This window comes from Peromyscus maniculatus, chromosome 3, assembly GCF_049852395.1.
Source record: "Peromyscus maniculatus bairdii isolate BWxNUB_F1_BW_parent chromosome 3, HU_Pman_BW_mat_3.1, whole genome shotgun sequence".
Taxonomy (NCBI): Eukaryota; Metazoa; Chordata; class Mammalia; order Rodentia; family Cricetidae; genus Peromyscus; species Peromyscus maniculatus.
Genome location: NC_134854.1, coordinates 156,723,034 through 156,746,797, shown reverse-complemented (window position 1 = coordinate 156,746,797; position 23,764 = coordinate 156,723,034). Strand labels below are relative to the sequence as shown.

The 23,764-nt window shown below is 45.3% G+C and overlaps 1 protein-coding gene across 1 annotated transcript in view; it reads left to right on the top strand.

Annotated features, from left to right (window-relative positions):
* Grin2b (glutamate ionotropic receptor NMDA type subunit 2B) overlaps positions 1–23,764 on the top strand; it is a 668,532-nt gene that overhangs the window by 35,246 nt on the left and 609,522 nt on the right. Inside the window, exons 2-3 of the mRNA XM_076568099.1 lie at positions 14,035–14,188; positions 17,045–17,184. The gene's annotated coding sequence lies outside the window, so the exon portion shown is untranslated. The remainder of the gene's footprint in view (positions 1–14,034; positions 14,189–17,044; positions 17,185–23,764) is intronic.

Sequence of the window (23,764 nt, the reverse complement as noted above, 5' to 3'; positions counted from 1 at the left end):
CAAACCCAGGTCCACATGCTTGCATGGAAGATGTATGTGGAATGGGTCTTCTCCTCAGACTTAGCCTCTTTTATGGAATTTGATCATGCCAGGCTGAGACCATCGCTACAGGTTCAAGAGGAGTGAGATGTGCCTCCCCGACTCTGGGAGTTCAGGGCAGACGTGGAAGTATATCTTCAGCTCTGACTGAACTGGCACCTGCCATCCCAAGATCTGACAGGCCTATTAAGTTTACTTACTTAGCAAAGAGTTTTAAACACTGGTCACAGGCTTGTCTCTCTGTGCTTGGTGTTCGGCATGTAATAATGAATATAATCAATAATATAATCTCCTGGCCTCGTGGACCTGCATTTCTGTAGGGAGGATAGTGAGTGAACAAATACAGAAATAATAATGCTTTGATAAAACTGTGTGTGAAATGAGCAGACCAGGGAGACAGACGTTAATTAGAAGAGTTCATACACACTGAGAAAAAAGTGTCTGAGAAGTGACATTTGGGCTGAGACTAAGCTGTGTGGGAAGATGGGATTGTTGGGTTTTAGGGAGGGAGAGGAGAGAAAGTTCTAGAGAAGATGCTGAGTCTTATGGATACTCCTTCAGGCCAGAGGTTTTTGAACACTGACAGCAGGCAGTATGGTCCTGGAAGATGAAGCCAGGCACTTTCTCTTTAAGATTTTCAAGGAAAGGGGAGGCATTGCATAATGGTGAAGCAGGGCCTCGTTACTGTGTGGCTTATGCTCCATGGTGGAGACAGACAGAAGAGTATGAGTTAGGCTCTGTGACAGGGTTCCCCTCATCTCTGGGGAGGGGAATGGGACTGTTTAACATGTGACCCATGTCAGCACCATACAAGGAGAGATTCTGAAACATGATGGTTACAGTGTCTGTATTAGAAACACAATACCTCCCTCCCAAAGCATCCTGGGAGAGAGAGAAGTGGGGGGCTGGAGGCAGGTGCTGTGGGATGTTCTGTATGTCAAATTGCTCTGATTGGTCAATAAATAAAACACTGATTGGCCAGTGGCCAGGCAGGAAGTAGGTGGGACAAGGAGAGAGGAGAGTTCTGGGAAGCAGAAGGCTGAGGCAGAGAGACACTGCCAGCTACCGCCATGACAAGCAGCATGTGAAGATGCCGGTAAGCCACCAGCCACGTGGCAAGGTATAGATTTATGGAAATGGATTAATTTAAGATATAAGAACAGTTAGCAAAAAGCCTGCCACGGCCATACAGTTTGTAAGCAATATAAGTCTCTTTGTTTAGTTGGTTGGGTCTGAGTGGCTGTGGGACTGGAGGGTGACAAAGATTTGTCCTGACTGTGGGCAAGGCAGGAAAACTCTAGCTACAGGCAGGTGTGGTGGTGTATGCCTGTAATCTTCTAGCATGTGGGGGACTAACCCAAGCAGGAAGATCAGAAGAGTTCAAGATCATCTTTAGCTACTGATGGAGTTAAAGGCTAGCCTGAGCTATATGAAACCCTGGGAGGTAGTGGGAGGTAGAAGAGGGAGGGGGTGTGAGAGGAGCAGGTGTAGGAGAGGGGAAAGGGGGAGGGAGAAGAGCAGAGAGGAGGGAGGGGCAGAAAAAAGGGAGAGAGATTAATTTTGAGTTGGGGTTGTTCAACAAGAATTTTTAAAAAGCAAGCATTTATTCATTAGAATTCCATAGCATAACAATAGATTAGGGAGCAGGCAGCGTTGAGAAAGAAAGGCCTCTTTTAATTTTTGAAAACTCCTTTAGGTATATGAGAGGCCAGATCTGATGGACTGTATTTCAGTTAGACGGAATGGAGTTAACCATGTGATGACCTTTCCCCATCCAAGGGGTCGTGAGACAGGACGGAAGAGGGAAGAGGGGTGGGGGTGGGGTGGCACCCTTCTGTGTGTGTCCAGTTTCCCAGAGAATGTTGGATCGGCTGGGCTGGGGGAGGGGCACGCAGGAATGTCGCTCCGCCCCTCAAGCGGGACTCCAGAAGTGGGGCAGCCTCCAGCCAAAGCACTGGGAGAAGCTGAGCGACAGTGTGCCCTGAAGCTTTGCTTCTCGGGAGGCCTGTGACCAGCTGTCTGTTATCATAACTTGTTTTTTCAGCCCTGGTATTTTAATGGAATATTTATTTTTAAAGTGAGTAGAAAGCAAATAAAGGCAGGCAATGCCAGTCCAAGTTTTTGTCAGCGTCAAAAGATAAAATATTACCAAGTTTCAACATGATTCAACCGGGCCCTGTTGGACGACAGACCAGCAAGCCTGGCCACAGGCTCGGCGGCCCTTGTTGTTTGTTTTGGTTGTTGGTTTTGTTTTGGAAAGAGTTCAGCCTAGCCTTCATGCCATGAGGATTATAGGCAATGACACCATGCCCCACCGGAATTAAGCTTGTTAGTTTTGGGAAGCTTGTGCTGTGTGTGTGTGTGTGTGTGTGTGTGTGTGTGTGTGTGTGTATGTGTGTGTGTGTGAACGTATGTGGTATGTACACACACGTGTGCCTGTGTGTGCAGGTGCATGCACTAGTGGGTGTCTGGAGAGGCCAGAGGAGGGTGCCAGTAGTCCTCCTTGAGTGCTTCCTCCTCTATTCCTTCGAGGCAGGGTCTCTTATTGAACTTGGTACTCATGTCTTTTAGGGTAAATGGCCGCCAGCCAGCCCCAGCGTTACAGGAGTGGATCTGAGTCCCAGGCCTCCTGCTGAAGTAGCCAGTTCCTTGTGTTCCAGGGCAAAGACCCGGACCAGGGACACAGGGGTGGATGTGGAAACAGAGACCGTTATTAAAGGGAAAGCACTTCTGAGCGCGGGTGTGGGCCCGGGAGCAGGGAAAAGCTTGTGCTTTGCGAGTGCCAGACCACGAGCTGCGGGACCCTTTATAGTCCATTCTCTCCGGTGTCGTCACTTCAACTTGTCTTGGGCGTGCTTTGTTGGTTGTTTGAAACCCTCGTGTAGAAAGATTTCCAGTCCTTAACAGCTGGTTTCTTTCCTATGTCCATCTTGATGCAGCAGTTTTAGGGTCTCTGCTACACTCCTGCCGTGTCAGAGAGCCTGGGCCCCCACGCCTTTCAGTCTGGGGCTCCAGGCTTTTTTGTGGGTACTGGGATCCAAACTCTCAACACAAGCCACCTCTCCAGCTCTGTTTGTGTGGGTGCATGGGTCTGTGGTTGCTTCTTGTTTTGTTTGTTTGTTTTATGGGAGGTTGTTATTTAGTTCTTTGTTTTTGAGACAAGTTCTCCTGTAGTCCAGGCTGGACCTTGAAATTGATATGTAGCCAGAGATGACCTTGAACTCCTGATTTTTAAGCCTCAAACTCCCAACTAGCAGAGTTGCTGGCCTGTGCCACCGTGCCTGGATTGGGTCTAGATGCATAGTTTAGACTGGACTCTAACTCACCATATTCCTTCCTTGGCCTCCTAAGTATTGGAGTTACGAGCACATGTCACCACTCTGGGCTGTGAGTTCAAATTTTTCTTTTCTTTTTGCAGTATTGGGCATTGGACAGATGTACATGCAAACAAAACACCCATGCATATTTAAAAACGTTAAAAAATATCAATGGGCTGCATCTTTAATCCCAGCACTCAAGAGGTAGAGGCAGGCTGGCTGATCACTCTGAGTTCTAGTCTAGCCAGGGCTACATAGTGAGATCTTGTCCTGAAAAGAAATGCTAATGAATGTTCTATGAATATACATATGTACATATATAGACATGTATATAAATAAACATTTCCGAGTCTAGTTTAAAATATATCATTTCACATATTATATATGTCTTTGTTTTGTGTTGTTAGAATACAGTTGGATAGTTTATAAAGATAAGAAACTTATTTCTCCCAGTGCTGGAGGCTGCCCAGCACAGATATCACCTAATCTCTGCAGACTGAGAAGTCCGCTGCATTGGTGTTTGGTATGGACCTGAGTGGTGTTTTGAATAGGAAATGTCCCATTGGCTTGTGAGTTTCAACACTTGGTCACCACATGGTGGTGCTGTTTTGGGAGACCGTGGAACATTTAGGAATGGAGCTTCGATGTGAGCCAAAACAAATCCTTTCCCACTTAAGTTGCTTCTCAGTTATTTGGTCAGGGCAAAAAGGAAGTTAATGGTCTTGGTTTGCCTTCTCTGTTGCTGTGATAAGACACTGACCACAAATGAATTGGGGAGGATAGGGTTTATTTTTTTCTTCCAGGTAAAAGTTCATCACTATGGGAAGTTAAGGCCTGGGCTCAAGCGGATACCATGGAGGAATGCTGCCTACTGGCTTGCTCAGCTACCTTTCTTTTCTTTTTCTTTCATTTTAAAGATTTGTTTTTATGCACTTGGAAGTGCATGTCAGTGCTCACGGAAGCCAGGAGAGGGCCTTAGGTTCCTTGGAAGTGGAGTTACAGAATGTCATGAGCCACCATGTGGGTGCTGGGACTGAACTTTGGTCCTCTGCAAGAACAGCACACGCTCTTTACTGCTCAGCCATTGCTCCAGCCCCACGGATACTTTTCATACAGCTCAGACACACTTGTTTAAGGATGGCACCACCCACAGTGGGCAGGGTCCTCCTCCATCAATCATCAGTTAAGAAAATGCCTCACAGACATGACTGTAGGCCAACTGATCCAGGCAATCCCTCATTTGAGGTCCCCTCTTCCCAGGTGATTCTGAGTTGTGTCTAGCTGACAGCTGTAGCTAACTAGAACAAGACTACACTTCCTTGCTTCGTCACCCCACAGCTCGGATAGAGGGTTAAAGAGGGTAAGAGAGACCAGGAGACAAAGCGTGTCCTCATGCCTGGTGATTACCATTATCACCCCACCACTGCTGTACTGGGATCAAATTCCCAGCACAGGATTTTTGAGGTGTGGGGGTGTGCTCAAGCACATCGTTGTGAAGAAGCTACCACGGTATGTCTAGTCTTTCCTCCGAGTTACTGTTGTCATTGGTTTTCTGTTTACTTCTGTCTGTGCCACAGGCACGCAGTGGTCGTCGTCGATACTACAGTCAGCTCAATGATAATCGACGTGAAAGAAAACAACTGATGTTAAGCTGGGCAGTGGTGGCGCACGCCTTTAATCCCAGCACTCCGGAGGCAGAGGCAGGCAGATCTCTGTGAGTTCGAGGCCAGCCTGGGCTACAGAGTGAGTTCCAGGACAGCCAGGCCTACATACAGAGAAACCCTGTCTCGAAAAACAAAAACAAAACAATAAAAACAACAAGGAAAAAGAATCAAATTTAAAGTAATTTAAGTCTTGACATAAACACACCCGTGGAAGCACAGCACTGGGGTATTGAACACAATTTCCTCCTGACCCTTTGTGCTCTCTCCCTCCCTGTGTCTCCCCTCACCCCTTCATGTCTTTCTTCTATAATAACCTGCCAATGTGCTGAGTTAAACTTAAAAGTTTCTTAGTGTCACTTGCTACAGTATCTGCAGCCAGCTCCCCCAACCGCCCCTACAACAGAATTGCTACTTTGAAGACCATATGCAGTTGGGCAGACCACAGTATTGCATGGAATCTTGGCGACCCCCCTGCCCCCGCCCTTAGTGCTGTTACTTCAGACCTAACCACACTACATTCTGTATGTATGTATGTATGTATGTATGTATGTATGTATGTATACATGACAGCCTCGCTACACATCCTGGACAAAGCAGTCAAACCCAAGCCAATCTGGTTCACAATTTAGTACCTGGGCTCCTAGAGTGAGAAGTGTGGAACAGCCCAGAGCCTGGGCCTCCCTGTCAGGAATCGAGTGTGCTCATGGTCAGGTCATGGTGGTCACACCTGTGTGTGGTGACATCATGTCCCCCAATATATTGTGCACCTTAATAAACTTATCTGGGTTCAGAGAACAGAACAGCCACTAGATAGACATAGAGGCCAGACAATGGTGGCACATACACACACACACACACACATTTAATCCTAGCATTCCTGAGGTGGAGATCCATCCGGATCTCTGTGAGTTCAAAGCCACACTGGAAACAGCCAGGCATGGTGACACACACCTTTAATCCCAGGAAGTGATGGCAGGAAGCAGAAACGTATATAAGGTGTGGGAACTAGAGCCTGGTTAAGCGTTTAGGCTTTTAAGCAGCAGTTCAGCTGAGATCCATTCAGAGGAGGACTCAGAGGCTTCCAGTTTGAGGAAACAGGATCAGCTGAGAAGTGGGCGAGGTGAGGTTAGCTGAGACTTGTTCTGCATCTCTGATCTTCCAGTGTTGTTTTTATTACTAAGACCTTTGAAAATTCGTCTGCACCTGTGAGCTCTTTTCCCTGATGAGCCATGCTGCTGGCCAGACATTCAGCTCTCTAGTCCTTTCCTGGGGGTAGTTATTTCAGGAGGAGCCTATTCCTATTCAGTGGGACGTTTGGTAGGACCTTCTACACATCAGTGGAGTTCCTTGCTTTGCTAGAGAACTCTGGCCACTCTGGCTCCCCCCGAATATTTTCATGTCCCCCCTGGAGCACTGCTTTGGGTTCCTCTCTCTGCACTGTGGGCCCAGATATGGAAGACTGCGTGTACACTTAGCAGTGCTCACGCCCAGGTAGAATTGGAAGTGTTGGCAGAGGCCTGGAGGCTGGGTGGGACATGTTAGATCTCAAAAGGTAGGATACTGGATGAGGGAAGGTTACCAGGTGAAGTACCATTGACTAGGGGACACTGAATTGTGTGTATAAACCGTAGGGGAAGAGGAGAACACAGAGGCTCTGGATTAAGGAAGCAACATCTCAGTTTTGTAGCTGGAGAGTTTTCTCTCTGGGTCCCACCAAGCCCCAGAAGTCTGACAGCCCACTTACAAAATAAACACACAGATGCTTATTTAATTTAAACTGTTTGGCCACAACAGGCTTCTTGTTAACTGTCCTTACATCTTAAATCAACCCATTTCTATAAATCTATACTTTGCTACATGGCTCGTGGCTTACCAGCGTCTTCACATGCTTCTTGTCATTGCAGAGACTGGCAGTCTCCCTCCGCCTTCCTGTTCTCTCAGTTCTCCTCTCTGTTAGTCCCACCTATACTTCCTGCCTGGCTACTGGCCAATCAGTGTTTTATTTATTGACCAATCAGTACAACACATTTGACATACAGCCCGTCCCACAGCACAGTTTATGAAGCAGAGTTCTGGCTGCAGAGGCAGACGGAACAGGCCTTTAGTCAGCTCAACAGTTCTTTCTCTAGACCCACTTTAGACACTGTGAACTGTGGGTCTTCCTTTCGCCATCCTTTCCCTGTAGGAAGCAGGGTGTGACTGTTAGAGACCATTCAATATCTCCTTACTGTTGCCTAGGAGGGAGACGAGCGTTCATGGCCTAAAGGGCTTGATGTTCTCAGGATTACATTTCTTTTAAGAACTCCAGAAGCCGTGGAAATGGGTCAGGCTGCAATATTCCACAAGCTTGGCCTGTGCAGCTCACTAGCCTGTACCTTTTGCTTTCACTTCTCCAGAGAAACGCACTTTTGTGAAAGAAGATTATCATTCTCATTTCATTCTAGTAGAATGTGAGTCAAGGGGTAGCCATAGCAGGAGGAGAAGAAAAGCTACCCTGTTGGGCAGTAGCTCTCAACTTCCCTAATGTGGTGACCTTTTAATACAGTTCCTCATATCATGGTGACCTCCAACCATAAGATTATTTTGTTGTTCCTTCATAACTGTAATTTTGCTACTGTTATGAATTTTAATGTAAACATCTGCTCTGCTGGGCTTGTGATCCACAGGTTGAGAATCAGTGTTGCTTGGTGAGCTTTATTTGTGGTAGATGCATAGGTGGGGGGTAGGAGATGCTAGTAGATGTGGATGGAAGGGAAGAGGTGACGGGCAGTGTGGATGGGATGCAGGAGGTGACGGGCAGTGTGGATGGGATGTAGGAGGTGAGGCAGTTGGCTATGATGCAGAGGCCTGGCAAGAAGTCACAAATGGAAGGTTGGCAACAAGTAGGGCCCTAGAGGGTGATCCAAGAGCACTGCAGCTCCAGACAGGCAGTCAGCAGCCTGCATCAAGGCTTGCTGACAACACAGAATAAATAGAGATTAATCACTCCCCAGGGCACCATATTATCCCTCCCAGGTACCCTGCCCATCATCGGCTCCTTGGACCCAGAATTTTGGATCAGAGGCTCATTGGCAGTTGGTGGGGTCTAAATTATTCATGAGTTCTGTGACTTAACAGCTTGCTGAAGCCACACTTCCATTCTGTACACTTTTTATAGGAGTGCCGTTTGCCTTTGACAGGAGGGACTCTCCCGCATGAAGGCAGCAACTTGGGCTGGCGAAGGGACTTAGAGGGAGGACATGGGAATTCTCCTGTGGCATTATGAGTCTTAAGACATTATGTTCAGAGATAAATGATGAGGCCGGGGTGTGTTGTATAAACACAGTTCCTTTTTTTTTTTTTTTTTTTGAGCGAGCATGCACTTCTCAGATTTGATGACTTGGGGCCAGGTCAGCACTTCCATGTTGTCCAGTAACCACTCATTTCTTACTCTGTCTCCCCACCCTGAACTCTGTGGACAGGAGGTGACTCTTATTCATCCCCAGCAGTGATGAAAGATAGATAAAGGTTCATCTTTTCCTTACCCAGCATGCTCTATTCTGGAAGTCTTTATAATTAGAAATTCTCTCGCAGCAAACATCATCTCTTTCTTTTCCAGTGTAAGTAGGAAGTAACTCAGAACAGCACTAACAGGCATTTAGTAACGGGTGATGATGGTAATGATGACATCTAGTTGCCATGGCAACACACACTTATTCTCACAGTGGTTCTTGGGCTATGTGAAATATGGAAAGGAATATACACTTCTCCCCACACTGTGAGAGAAAAAAAACGTATCTCTGGTCACCTAACGTTTTTCTCTAATCATGTTTATTCTAAGTAGTTGAATCCATTTTCCTGATGCTGTGACTTAGAATGATGTCAGCTTTAGGGATGGCCTCCCGGTTAGGAACGGTGCCAGAGATCGAGGGGAGCAGGGAATGAGGGAGGTGGCTTGTTAAGAAATATGGATGGCAACCCATTTTTAGCACAATTTCCTTTTCGTCCCTTCATGCTTCCATTCTGATCTTTATCAACCCAATTAAATCCTCCTTAGACCTAGATATTACCTCACAATCTAGACAGACAATACTGAAAATCGTTCGTGGGGCTAGAGAGGTGGCTCAGCAGGTAAGCGTGCGGCTGCTCTTCCACAGGGTCCCCAGTACCTGTGATTCCACCCTCTTCTGGCCACTGTGGGCACCCCTACATGTGGCATACACTCACAGACACATGCATATACATAACAAGTATAAATAAATAAATATATTTTAAAGATGAGAGAATGCTGTGCGGGAATCAGTTTTAAAAAGGAAATGTGTGGGAATCGGTGCTATTTCTAGATGGTGGCCGTCTAGGATGGGCACTCAGCTGGGTTGTACCACTTTTCCTGGTTGCTAAGCACTGAAATACTAGTGGCTTGTCACTGTGATGGCATCCACCAGAGAAGACCACCTGGACACAGGTTCAAGCCAATGAAAAGTCTTTATTAGCCGGCTGGTGAGTACACTGGGTGTTTGGGACAGAATGCAGCTCCAAGCCTTTGTGAGCTTTTGGGCGCAAACACCACATCATGGGGTGCCACACCTCAGTTAGCAGGAACAGTTAGCCAGAAGTACAACTGCAGTAGCCAAAAAGATTAGTACATTCCGAGACTGTCCCGGAATTGCGGACTTTGATGGATTAGGTCTTTGTTTCCATTTTGGCAGGTGCTGCTGTCTGCATGCTGGCTTCCAAGGCCTGAATGGTACTTCCACCAAGGAGTCAGCCGTGCCAAGGACTGAGGGCCCGTTACATCACTCTCTTCCTGTCCCTCAGCCAGCCAGCGTTGGTCTTTGGTGACAATCATGGTTAACCACTGTGCTGGCAGTTTTATGCCAACTTGACACAATCTGGAGTTGTCTGGGAAGAGGGACTATCAGTTTGGGCAAATGCCTCTGTAAGGTTTGCCTGAAGGCCAGTCAGCAGTCATTTTCTTAATTAGTGATTAATAGAGGAGGGCCCAGGCCACTGTGGGTGGTCCTATTCCTGGGCAGGTGGTCCTGGATGGTATAAAAAAGCAGCTGAGCATGCCAAGGGGGAGAAGTCCATGACCTCTGCTTTAGTTCCTGCCTGAGAGTGGGAAGCACTCTGTGTGTGTGTGTGTGTACCTGTGTGTGCTCATGCACATGTGTGTCTGTCTCTCTCTGTGTCTCTCTGTGTGTGTCCATCTCTCCATGTGTGTGTATATGTGTATGTCAAATGTGTGTGTGTCTGTGTGTGTCCATCTGTGTGTGTGTATTTGTGTGTGTGTGTGCATGTCTGTGTGCACCTGCATGTGCTCATGCATGCGTGTGTGTCTGTCTCTGTGTGTGTGTATGTGTGTGTCTGTGTGTGCATGTCTGTGTGCACCTTCACATGCTCATGCATGTGTGTGTCTATCTCTGTGTGTCCATCTCTGTGTGTGTCCGTCTGTGTGTGTGTATGTGTGTGCTGCCCTCATATAAGGAGGCAATGAGGAAAGGAAGTGCTGCCTGCCTGCCTTCCCCTCTTGCTGGTGAGTGCATCTACCCTGTTACTGCTGCCGCCACCATCCTCAGTTCTTTCAGCCTTCTAATGGGGACTGATGATTCTTCAGGAATCATCTTGGTCCTCAGGACCAGACTGGGACTGATAAAGCATCCAGCCTTGTGGACTGAGCAACTACTGAGTTCTCAGCCTCCCAGGATACAGACAGCCAATATTAGGTGGACTACCCGGCCCCTTCTAGAAATAGGCCACTCTAATAAATCCTCTTATAAAATATATTTATTCTGCTGGGCATAGTGGCACATGCCTTTAATCCCAGCACTCAGGAGGCAGAGGCAGGCAGAGCTCTGTGAGTTTGAGGCCAGCCCGGTCTACAGAGTGAGTTTAGGACAGCCAGTGCTACACAGAGAAACCCGGTCTCACTCAAAAAGCCAAAACCAACCAACCAACCAACCAACCAACCAACCAACCAACTAACCAGCCAACCAAAAAACAAAAACAAAACTCTTTAAAACATATTTATGTGGTGGTAATCTAATTATACTGAAATGTGATTTTGATTGTATGTTAATAAATAAAGTTGCCCGGGGGTCAGAGCTATTAGAGCCATTGCAAGAGTGTGGCGGTGGTGGCACACGCCTTTAATCCCAGAAAGCCAGCCTTTAATCCCAGGGAGTGGTGGTAGAAAGCAAAAAGATATATAAGGCGTGAGGACCAGAAACTAGAAGCATTTGGCTGGTTAAGCTTTCAGGCTTTGGAGCAACACAGTTCAGCTGAGAGCTATTGGGATGAGGACACAGAAGCTTCCAGTCTGAGGAAACAGGAGCAGCTGAGGAACTGGTGAGGTGAGATAGCTGCGGCTTGTTCTGTCTCTTTAAATAGACGAACAGACAGGAAATAGAGGCTCATTCGGGAAGCTGGGACACCGCAGGCGGAAGGGTGAGATTTTGGCTCTGAGCTCTGACCTCTCGGCTTTCTCTTTTGCATTATTTCTGTGTTTCTTATTTAATAAAACGGTTGGTTACATCAATACCTGGCGCCCAACGTGGGGCGCCATTTGTTGCTAGAGTTTTCCGCCTTGCCCACAGTCAGGACAAATCTTTGTCACCCACCAGTCCCACAGCCACTCAGACCCAACCAAGTAAACACAGAGACTTATTTTGCTTACAAACTGTATGGCCGTGGCAGGCTTCTTGCTAACTGTGCTTATAGCTTAAATTAGTCCATTTTCATAAATCTATACCTTGCCACGTGGCTGGTGGCCCACCGGCATCTTCACATGCTGCTGGTCATGGCGGCATCTGGCAGTGTCTCTGGTCATACAGTTTGTAAGCAAAATAAGTCTCTGTGTTTACTTGGTTGGGTCTGAGCGGCTATGGGACTGGTGGGTGACAAAGATTTGTCCTGACTGTGGGCAAGGTGGAAAACTCTAGCAACATATTTATTCTACCAGTTCTGTTTTTCTAGAGAATTCTAATACAGCATCTTCCTAGATGCAGTCTAGTGTAGCAGGAAATCTTAAAAGTTCTTATTAATAAAATCAAACCTGAGGCCAGTTATTGGGGTGAATACTGGAAGGTCAGAGAGACAGAACAAGCCACAGCTATCTCACCTTGCCAATTCCTCAGCTGGTCCTGTTTCCTCAGACTGGAAGCCTCTGAGTCCTCATCCAGAATGAATCTCAGCTGAACTGTGTTGCTCCATAGCCTGAAAGCTTAACCAGTCAAATGCTTAACCAGCCAAAATGCTTCTAGTTTCTGGTCCTCACGCCTTATATACCTTTCTGCTTTCTACCACCACTCTCTGGGATTAAAGGCTGGCTTTCTGGGATTAAAGGCGTGTCACCATGCTTGGTTGTTTCCAATGTGGCCTTGAACTCACAGAGATCCCAGATGGGTTTTTGCCTCTGGAATGCCAGGATTAAAGGCATGTGCTATCACTGCCTAACTAGTGGCTTTTCTGTTCTCTGACCCCAGATAAGTTTATTAAGGTACACAATATTTTGGGGAACACAATACCACCACAGTCTAGAATCATTCAAATAAAAACATAAACATATTTTCCCCCATCCAGACATGACAAAAAATGCTGTGTACCTTGTAAAAGATCATTTTATATTGGTCCATCAACATCTACCTTATTCTACAGCTAGAGAATATTCCATTACAGGGATGAGCTGTGTATCAGTCAGGTTTTCTGGGTAACAACCACTCACTGACCAACAGCACCATACACAAATGAGCCTTTGCTTCCCCCTGTACATGTGTGGTGAACTGAAGTGGCTGTGATTTGGGTCACAGATCTGTAAGTGAGCTGATGCAGGTTTGTACTTCGGGCAGGGGGCATTAGGCTCTGTTGTTCTTATGGGGATGCTGACACACACGTGAACACACTGTCTCTGCTCACATCACACCTACAAACATCTTATTGGCCATCACATGACAACTTACCTGGACAGACCCATAGTCAAGAAGGAAAGATATTTTCCTTACCCATCCTGATGCTGCAAGGAGCTTATAGATCCATAATACTGCTTCAGGTAGTGGATGTCAGTATAATTCTATCTACCATAAGATCGATTTTGTTTCACCAGCTGTTTATGGATGGACACGAAATTTGTTTTCCACCTTTTGCATAGTTATATGAGTTAAGTTAATCCTAACTCTGAACTCTCATTCCAATGAGATACTGACAATTCACTCCGTCACTATTAGGACAGGCATTTGCCTCTGTGTGGTGTGCTGATGTTAGGATCACATGCAAGTTAAATGCCTGAGAAGCCCTTTGATTCTGTTACTGGTCTCTACCAGCAGCCATGGAGGCAGGGTCCAAGGCACACAACCTTTTAAGGATCCATGCTGCTATGATTTCCGTGTCATAGGACCTGGGATTCAAGTTCAATCTACAATAATAGGAATTCTTTCCATAGGTACAGTGATCTCACTTGGATGTGTGCTAACAAAAGTAGAATATTATTTGTTTATTTTTAAAGATGTATCTTATTATTTTAAATTATGCGTCTGTGTGTGGGTATGTGCACATGAATACCACTGTCTGTGAGGCCAGAGATGTTACATTACCCCTGGAGCTGCAATTATGGGTGATTGAGAACTGCCCAACGTGAAAGGTGAGAACTGAACTCAGGTCCTCTGCAATGGCACTGTGCTTTCCTAACTGCTGAGCCATCTCTCCAGCCTCAATAGCAGAGTATTACAGTTTCATTTATATTTTTATGTGTATATACATGCTCATGTGTCATGGCATGACTATGGAGGTCAGAGGACTTGTGGGAGTCCTCTGGAAGAGCCATCAGTGATCTTAATCCCCACGCCCCATGCCATCTCTTTTGCCCCTGAGCTCTGGTCCTTTTTGCTTTCTATGCGAGCACTCTGACTGCAGAGCCATGTCCCCAGGCTCTGTCTGCATCCTCAGCTCAGGTTTCCTTCAACTCTCTGAACTCTGCTGTTTGCCTGGAGTGCCTTACTCTTCCTTTCTCCAATGAGTCTGGGTTTCAAATATTCTTGCAGACACCACCTTCCCTGGAAAATCACTTGGCTCTCAATCACTCCTGGTTTGAATACTGATCCGAGAGTCCAGGCAACCTTGGATTCCTTTTACCATAGAACTTTGGACACCATGCTGTAAACTGAATCCCCAGAAGAGACAGAGAAATTGTGGAAGGTGGGAACGGTTTCTTTTATCCCCAAATCTTCAGCCCTGGAATAGCTTACCTAATTGAGCAGGCTCTCAATTAATATTGCCTCTCTTCAAATGTGTGAAATATCCCAGGGATGCTGGAGACTCACGGTCAAGTTCTACCTCTTCTGGAGTTATTTTTGATGTATTAAAGAAATGTGATATTAGGACTTAGAGCCAAGGAAGAGTCAGAACATGTAGCTTTGCAAACAGGTCCAAATCTAAGAGGAGGCATCTGCCTCAGGTCTTGGCAGATCTCCTTGCCTCTCTAATCTGTTCTTCTATCCAGCAGATGTCTGCAAACTGCAACCTCAAGATAATTAATAATGCAACGAGTAGGGAAGGGAGTAGTTTTGTATTTTGGACCCAAATTTTTCCATCCTCGTGTGTGACATTCAATTTGTTTTCTTCTATTGAGGTGTATGCCTAAGTAGGTTTAATTAGGCATAACTGTTAAAAGGTAGAATAGTTATTGGTTATAGATGAAATGGCTGGTGGGATACTATCAGAAATTAGCAGGGGAGGGACAAGGAGTCAGAGCAAGTAATAGGGCATTTAGGAGAAGGAAGTAATTGGTTTAGAGAAATATGGGAATGAGAAGAGAGCATCCCCAAGTGTTGAAGTTTCTCTTGATTACATTTTTACACTTACTTGTTGACTGGCTGTTGGTGTTTGGGATCAAGCTCAGGGCCTTGCATAAACTAGGGAAGCTCTTGACTACTGAGCTACGTTGCCAGCTCTTGATTTCTTGACACAAGGTCTCATGATGTAGCCCAGGCTGACCTTGAACCTGTGATCATCATATCTTTGCCTCCATTGGGACAGAAGGTATGAACCATTATAGCTGATCTTAGTATTTTTATTGATTTGGGCAATGGTTCTAAATATCGAACCATGACCCTTAGGAGGTCCTTGGGACTAATCCAAATTAAAACCTGTGTATTCTTAATGAGTAGAAAGTGAAAATATAATTAAGTGTATGACGGTTTCTGTAATTAAGACTGGCAGAGCCAAGTGAGGTGACACACACCTGTAATCCCAGTTCCTGGGAAATGGAGGGAGGGAGGTCCAGTGCTGAAGGTCATCTTCATCTCTGTAGTGATTTTGAGGCCAGCCTGGGCTACATGAGATACTGCCTTACCCCTCCCACCCCAAATAAAGATTGGTAATAGATCTTGAATAGTGCTGATGCTGGATGGGACACTCTAGTTTTGTATTTCTGTAATATATTCCAAGTCATAGAGAATTTTAAACTGATTATGTCATCCATAACGCTATAGGGTGAAATAGAAAAATACTCCTGTTTTTCAGAGGCAAAAGCGGGACTTGGGCCATGACTTGTATATGCTCCAGTGAGTTAAACTAAACTGGTTCAATTAGTTCATGTATGAGCTGGTACATGGCCTTTGTATAATACTTTCTTTTCTGTTCTACGAAGAAAGAAAATGTATCGGGGCAAAGAATAGAGAAAGAAGACATATTAGTTCCTTTTGGAGAAATGCCCCACATAACAGCTTGTGGGAGGAAACACCTATCCTGGTCCATGTTTTCAGGTCTCAGCACATCATGTCAGGAAGTGACGCTCATGGCGGCAGGAGCCTGTGGCACAGACTCATCATCACATCATGGTGGATGGGGAAGCAAAGCTCCAGCCCCTAATCACCCACTTCTGCTCGACAGTTTCCAAAGTCTCCGAAAATTGTGCTACCCTCTGGAAATTGAGTGTGTCCAGTGGTTCTCAACCTATGGGTCGTAACCCTTTGGGGGTTAAATGACCCTTTCACAGGGTTCACCTAAGACCATCAGAAAACACAGCTATTTACATTATAATTCATAACAGTAGAAAAATTACAGTTATGAAGTAGCAAAGAAAATAGTTTATGGAAGGCTGGGTTGAGGGTCACTATGGTGGTATTTTATTTGTACTGAAATGTGATTTTAATTGTTTGTTAATAAATAAAGTTGCTCAGGGGTCAGAACTATTAGCAAGCCATAGGAAAGCAGGGCAGTGGTGGCATATGCTTATAATCCCAGCACTTGGTAGGCAGAGCTAGGTCAGTCTCTGTGTGTTCAGGGATACAGCCAGCATTGGAGACACATGCCTTTAAGACCTGGAGGGCTGTACTTACAGGCAGCGACGAGGCAGTCACGTATTTGGGTTTACAACCAATGAGAAGACAGAACAGAAAGACTATATAAAGACAAACACACAGGAAGTAGGTCTCTTTCAGAGAGGTAGGACCACAGCAGGAGGAAGGGTAAGGTTTTAGCTCTGAGCTCTGACCTCTTGGCTTTCTTCTTTACATTGGTTCTGTGTTTCTTATTTAATAAGACGGTTGGTTACATCTACATTTGGCACCCAACATGGGGCTCTGATTGGTCAATAAATAAAACACTGATTGGCCAGTGGCTAGGCATGAAGTATAGGTGGGACTAACAGAGCGGAGAAAAGAAAGAACAGGAAGGCGGAAGGAGTCACTGCCAGCTGCCACCATGACAAACATCATGTGAAGATGCTGGCAAGCCACGAGCCACGTGGCAAGGTATAGATTTATGGAAATGGACTAATTTAAGATATAAGAACAGTTAGCAAGAAGCCTGCCATGGCCATACAGTTTGTAAGCAATGTAAGTCTCTGTGTTTACTTGGTTGGGTCTGAGTGGCTGTGGGACTGGCAGGTGACAGAGATTTGTCCTGACTGTGGGCCAGGCAAAAAAACACTAGCTACAGGTTACCACAACATGAGGAACTAACTGTGTTAAAGGGTCACAGCATTAGGAAGGTTGAGAACCACTGGTTTAAAGCACAATCATTGCTGAAGATCACAAACTTTGGTTGCAGGGCACAGAAGAATCTGGCTGTAACTAAGCTGTAAGTTCCTCCTACTGCGTAGCTTTCGCAGTACTGGAAGATCCAGGCTATTGGGGAAAGATCACCAGTCTCATTCAGTTATCCACCCTACGTGCCACACTACCTGCCAGGTAAGATACCCACTGCTTCAATAGTAGCACAGCTATGATGAGGGTAGCCAGACACTTTCTGATCGGCTTTGAGACCTGCTTCAGAGGAGGGAATTCATGTCTGGTCCTGCAAAGCCGATCAAAAGCCCACATCTGGGGAGGTCATAAGCCCTAGAAGGGAAGCAACTGCTATTGTTTTGCTAAATGAACATGATGTGTTTATCTAATTGGCTTCTAAATGTTCATGTTTATACCTATATATTACTGCTGCTGTGGTCAGACAAGCATCGTATTTGTAGTAGGCAACAGTTATTTCAGAAAGTAACCAGTCTAAGTGCTGAGAGTAAGTGACTATTGGATGGTCACCCCTAAATGGGACATCTCCTCCAAAGTGGAAGGAGCTCTGTAGAAAGGGGTGGGAGGATTTTAAGATCTGGAAGAAGAGGTAGAGTGTGTGGAATGCCATCTGGGAAGGATGTAGACAATGCATTCTCTCATCAGCCATGATTACCTGTGCAAGACTGAGCCGATCAATAGTCCATCATGGATGGGGGAAGGGCTCCTAAGTCCCTGCCCCTCTCTGCACTCTCTGAGGAGCTGTATACTTTTAATGGTTGCTGGGAGAGGGAGAGGAAGAGGGAGAGGGAGAGGGAGAGGGGGACGGAGGGAGGGAGGGAAGGAGGGAGGGAAAGAGGGAGGGGGGAGGGAGAGTTTCTTTAGTGGTATAGCCTCTGTTAAGTTGCCTGTGTTCCTGTAAGTGACTCTAATTAACCCAGGTCACATGGATACACAAGGAAGACATGGAAACTGAAGGGAAACAATTGGGAGAAGGAAAGAGATCAGAGTGAGTGGGGAGAGGGCGCCAATGGAGGTGATGATCAGAGCACACTGTACACATGCGTGAAGATGTCAAAGTGGAATCCACTATTATATAATTAATATATGCTAGTAAAAAACTGAAAAATTCAGAACAGAAGTATCCCATGAGTCTTTTAGATTCAAATGATGACAGATGGGATACCAGACCTTACGCATACATTCACTAGGAGCAAAGAAAAGGAAGACCAGGGCTGGGAGCTAGACCCTGTCTGAGAGCAGTGTTTGAAATGGACGGATTCTAGAGGTGGGGCTTGGGTATGGAATGGAATAATGTTTGTTATGGTCAAACAATTGTGTCTTAACATTGAACAAAGCCTCCTGATGCACTAAGGAGTGATTTGGATGGGGCTGGAGAGATAGCTCAGTAGTTAAGAGCACCAACTGCTTTTGCAGAGGACCTGGGTTCAGTTTTCAGCACCAGTGTGGTAGCTCACAACTGTCTGTAACTTCAGATCTTGGGAATCTGGTGCCCTCTTCTGGCCACTATAGGTACACATGTGATGCCCGTATGTACATGATAGGTAAGACACATACACATAAAGAATAAATCTTAAAAAAAAAAAAAACTTTTAAAAAAGCAGTGTTGCCGGGCAGTGGTGGCGCACGCCTTTAATCCCAGCACTCGGGAGGCAGAGCCAGGCGGATCTCTGTGAGTTCGAGGCCAGCCTGGTCTACAGAGTGAGTTCCAGGAAAGGCGCAAAGCTACACAGAGAAACCCTGTCTCGAAAAATCAAAAAAAAAAACAAAACAAAACAAAACAAAACAAAACAAAAAAAACAAAACAAAACAGTGTCTTGATTTTTACTCAGAGCAGAATACAAATTATGTTGGAGGAAGGTTTTGAGGGATGGACACGGGTCACTTCAAGGTTTAGATGAGAGAATGAACCAGAAAAAGGAACAGAACACACATCTAATAAAAACATTTAATGTCATCCTCGATTAATTAGAGTGTATTTTCTACACAGTAGTATAGAAAAAATATTCACATTTGTTGTAGGGAAAATCTTTCTCTATCTGATTGTAGTAATGTAAACACATATTTCACAGTGTGATTACATCATTGATAGTGTATGTGTGTGTGTGTGTGTGTTTATGTGTGTATACAGATAGTACAGTGATTATGTGGTGCATAGAGAGCAACTTGTGGGATTGGTTCTATTCTTCCACTTTGTGGATCCTGGGGAGAGAACACTGATCTTCAGGCTTGGCAGCGGACACAGGCTGAGCCATCTTGTCAGCCCTAATGTAGAGATTTAAAAATTACTCACCACCTCCTATTTAACCTCATCACTATACTGAGAACCACCAAGTCTAGCGAAAGGATATTCTGTGGAAATTCCACATACTTTTCTGGGTGTTATGGGTAGACTAGTTTATTAAGTATTCTGTCTATATCTACACTAGTTATTAGAAACTTTATATTAAATTTTCACAATTGACCCTGTTTTTTACAAACAGTGTCATAAAGTTTAAAGTAACAAGTCCAAAGTCATATGGGCAAAACACAGTGGGAGTTAAAATAGGGAATTAAGCCTAGAGATATTTGAATGCCAGGTCCATACACTTAAGTAGTATTTTATAAAATGATTAAATTTTTTTATTTGTGTGTGTGTGTGTGTGTGTGTGTGTGTGTGTGTGTGTGAGTGTGTGTGTGTGTGTGAGTGTGTGTGTGTGTGTGTGTGTGTGTGTGTGTGTGTGTGTGTCTGAAAATATGTGTACCATGTACATGCAGGTGCCTGCAGAGGGTGCCTGGTCCTCTGGATCTGGAGTTAACAAGCAGTTGTGAGCCAAGTGACGTAGATGTCGGGAACCAACCCAGATCCTCTGCAAGAGCAGTACACTCTCTTACCGCTGAGCCATCTCACCAGCTCTCTAAGCAGTCTTAAAATGAGCAATGTACGGTGTTCCCTGGGATTCTCTGGAATTTAAACCTGTGTTACCTGAATTTTAGATGGGAAGGATTTTAGGCTTGCTAATCAAGTTTGGGTGCATTCTCTCCATCTGTCACTAGGTGGAGTCAGCATACTGATAAGCCAGGAAGGGTTGGGGAGCAAACAGCATTTATTCTAGGAAGTCAGGGAGTCAGGAAGGCTGGTTTTGATTAAAGTGCTAAAAAGCTCACTCCCTCTGACAGCTGGCTTTATTTCTTTTCTGGATAATGTAGAAGAGGAAGATGAGCGGTCTCTGGAGGTGTAGAGAATTGCTAGAGCCAAGAGCTATGTGGGGCAAATGCACGATCAACGAATTCTGTTCTTTCCCAGGATAGTTCTAATGATCCAGTGTGTGGCTGGGCTGTGGGCTGGGGAAGCAGAACACATCACCACCCTGCCCTGTGCGCTCTGCCTGCCTTCAGCACCTCAACCTTTCACATTACATAATGCTGAGCACACCTAGTGTTTCCGCTGGAAATAGCTCAAATGAAGACTGTGCCATTAGGGGAGCATTCGTGTGCACAACACTTTACAGTGTGTAGAGCACTTCCCCTTGCACTTAGCTTTGAGGTAGTGGATCCTCTCACCAGGGACAGAGCTTCCTGAATCAAAGAATGTAGTGTAAGGAGAAGCTATGATAAGGGTGGGATGGTTGGGCTACCCTTCCTCCATCTTCACGGAAGTCAGGGCTCTCTAGAGAAGTGAACCAGGCTCAGTCTCTCTCTTTCTTCCTCTCTCCTTCCCTCCCTCTCTCCATCTCTGCTTTCTGTATCTATCATACCACCCATCTATCACCTATCTCTATATAATTATCATCTATTTCTCTATTATTAATCTCTCGTTTGTCGTATTTAGCTATTTCTACTATCTATCTATCTATCTATCTATCTATCTATCTATCTATCTATCTATCAATCTATTACCTATCTATCCATCTATATATCTGTCTTCCCCTCCCTTCTCTCATTTATTCCAGGATTATGGAAACTGGCAAGTCCAAGGCCCAGGCTGCCAGGGTGCACTCGATGCTGCCGCTTGAGTCTGAGGGCAAACTGCTGGCAAAATGCCTCTTCTTTGAGGAATCCCACACTTTTTCTTAAGGCCTTCAGCTAATTAGATGAGGCTACCCACCTTACAGAGGGCAATGTCCTCCACTGCAAGTCTATTGATTTAAGTGCTAATCTTATTTTAAAACATCTTTACAGACACAGGCAGACGTGCTTGACAAAATGCCTGAGTATTGTGGCCTAGCTAAATTGACACATAAAACTGACTGTCGCAGATACGCAGCAAACTCTCTGCCAGGCTTTGAGAGAAATGCTTCTTTTGCTGTCTCTGCCAGGGTGTGGAGCTGTTCATCTCGGCCTCTACTCACTCTCTCTTCTGTTCTGATATTGATGAGTGGACAATGATCATTCACATAATTAAAATGGTCTAACACGGATATTAAAAAAGATTGATTCTAGTCAGGTGGCAGTGGCCCATGCCTTTAATCCCAGCACTAGGGAGGCAGAGCCAGGCAGATCTCTGTGAGTTCGAGGCCAGCCTAGTCTACAGAGTGATAAAATTTATTCGTTTTTATTTTATGAGTACTTGCCTGCATGTGTATATTTGTACCACATGTGTGTAGTTGCCTGTAGAGGCCAGAAGAGGGCATCCCATTCTCTGGAACTGGAATTACAGATGGTTGTAGGCTGCCATGTGTATGCTGGGAACTGAACCCAGGGCCTCTGCAAAAGCAGCAAGTGTTCCTAAACTGCCAAGCCATCTCTCCAGTCCCTACACAAGCCTTTTTGTTTCATTTTACTCTTTTGAAATAGTCCCAGATGCCCTCAGAGTTATGATCTTCCCTTTAAAAATTCCTGAGTGCTGAGGCTCTAGGTATTAAAAAATATGTATCTATGCTTGGATTCCAATGCTCTTAGTATCTATTATAATTATAAGGCAGTTTTGATATTTCTTTTTTGTAGAAAAACTTAGAAAAGCATGCATTGAATAAAGTACCTTTCACATAAGAGACATATCAAGCGTTATTTTTAAAAGGGTCTCCAGAGATACTGTGTATAGATTTCCGCATTTTAACAACAGATGGAATCATAGAAGAATGAAATGACTTCAAGATCACAGGGTTGTTTAACGAGAGCTCAGGGGCCGGGACTCAGTCTTGTTTGTTCTGTATTGCATCGTGTGACACCATATGAAAGTACAGGGTGGGGCGGGGAATACAGCTAGAGTGCTTGCCTAGCATGCACGAAGACCAGTGTTTGAGCCCCTACACCTCCAAAATTGGGTGTCTTTGGATATACCTGTAATACTAGTACTCAAGAAGTGGAGGTAGAAGGATCAGAAGTTCAAAGTCATCCTTGGTCACATAGTAAGTTCGAGGCCACCCTGTGTTACTTACATGAGACCAAAACAGAAAAGAAGGTACAGCGATGGTCACATGGACTACACATTTCCAGTCAGTTGTGCTGTCTGTCCGTCAGGTGTCTAAATAGCTCCAGTGAAAATGTGAATGTCCAGTGAAGCAATGGTTAAGACCCGAGGAAAACGTGAGAACACAGACGTCCAGGCCTTTTTTGGTGAAGCAGAGAGGAAACATCTCTGCTCCATCATGCAGCAAGACCTGCGAGGAAAGTAATCAAGGCTTAGGCTCCCTTGAGCCCAGGGCTTAGCCGTGTTGCTGTGCTTTCTGAGGAGACTCTATCAGGCTCTGCAGAGTGGATTTGTGCTCTCTGCAAACTGAGATTTCTGAGGCATACATCACTGCGAAGTTACACACACACAAGCTGGGTGTGATGATGTGTGCCTATAATCCTAGCGCTTGGGAGGTGGGGGTTGGAGGGCTGTGAGTTCAAGGCCAGTCTCCACAGTGCACACACAAACACACACACACACACACACACACACACACACACACACACACACACACAGCAGTTTCTTCAATGAATTCTACAAATACATTTCCATGAAGGGTTCGATTTGAAGGTAATGGGAGACTGATCTTTTGACTCAGTCATGGATCCCTGGTGCTTCTGAATACTGGCCACAAATCCCATGTAGCCTATTGTTTGGGCTGGAGGAAATGCTAAGTATGACCTTGGAACTAATATTTGGGCTCTAGGAGAATCACTCTAATACCCTAAAATTTAATATCAAGGGAACTTATTCCAAACATGCTCTAAATGAGAAAATGGAAGGAGGCTGAGAGGAAAGGGGCCCTTTACCAGAGTTGGCGCAATGAAGAGAGACTGGCTTCATCCAACCTTTGGCTGGATGGGAAACAAAGTGATCTGGGGCTAACCTAGGGTGAGGGTCTTGGGTGGAGCCACAGGATAGCAGCCATGGCGATGACATCCACAGGACCAGTGGGGACAGTAGCAACTGCAGATTGGAAAACTCTTCCGGAGCTCCTGGGATGGGCTTCCTTATCCAGTAAGAACCCCTCTTCTTCATACATTCTTAGAGCATCCTACCTGATGTGGTTGCAACGGAGATTAAGCACCAGCAACCCACTTTGATAGACCCATCATAAATCACAACGTCTTTGCCTTCTTTTTGTGAGAAACACGAGTTTGTTATTGCAGAATTTCTTCCTGCTCTACATGGTTCAGTGGATATTGTCCAACATGATCTTAGGTCCACGTGAGAGTGCAGCATTACTCAATTTTTAAGCAACCCAAGAATTAATCATTTACATCTTATTCAGAAAAATTATGATAGACCTGGGGTATGAGTGATGACAACCAAGACAGCAACTCTCATAGCATTTTATTGTCATCTTTATTA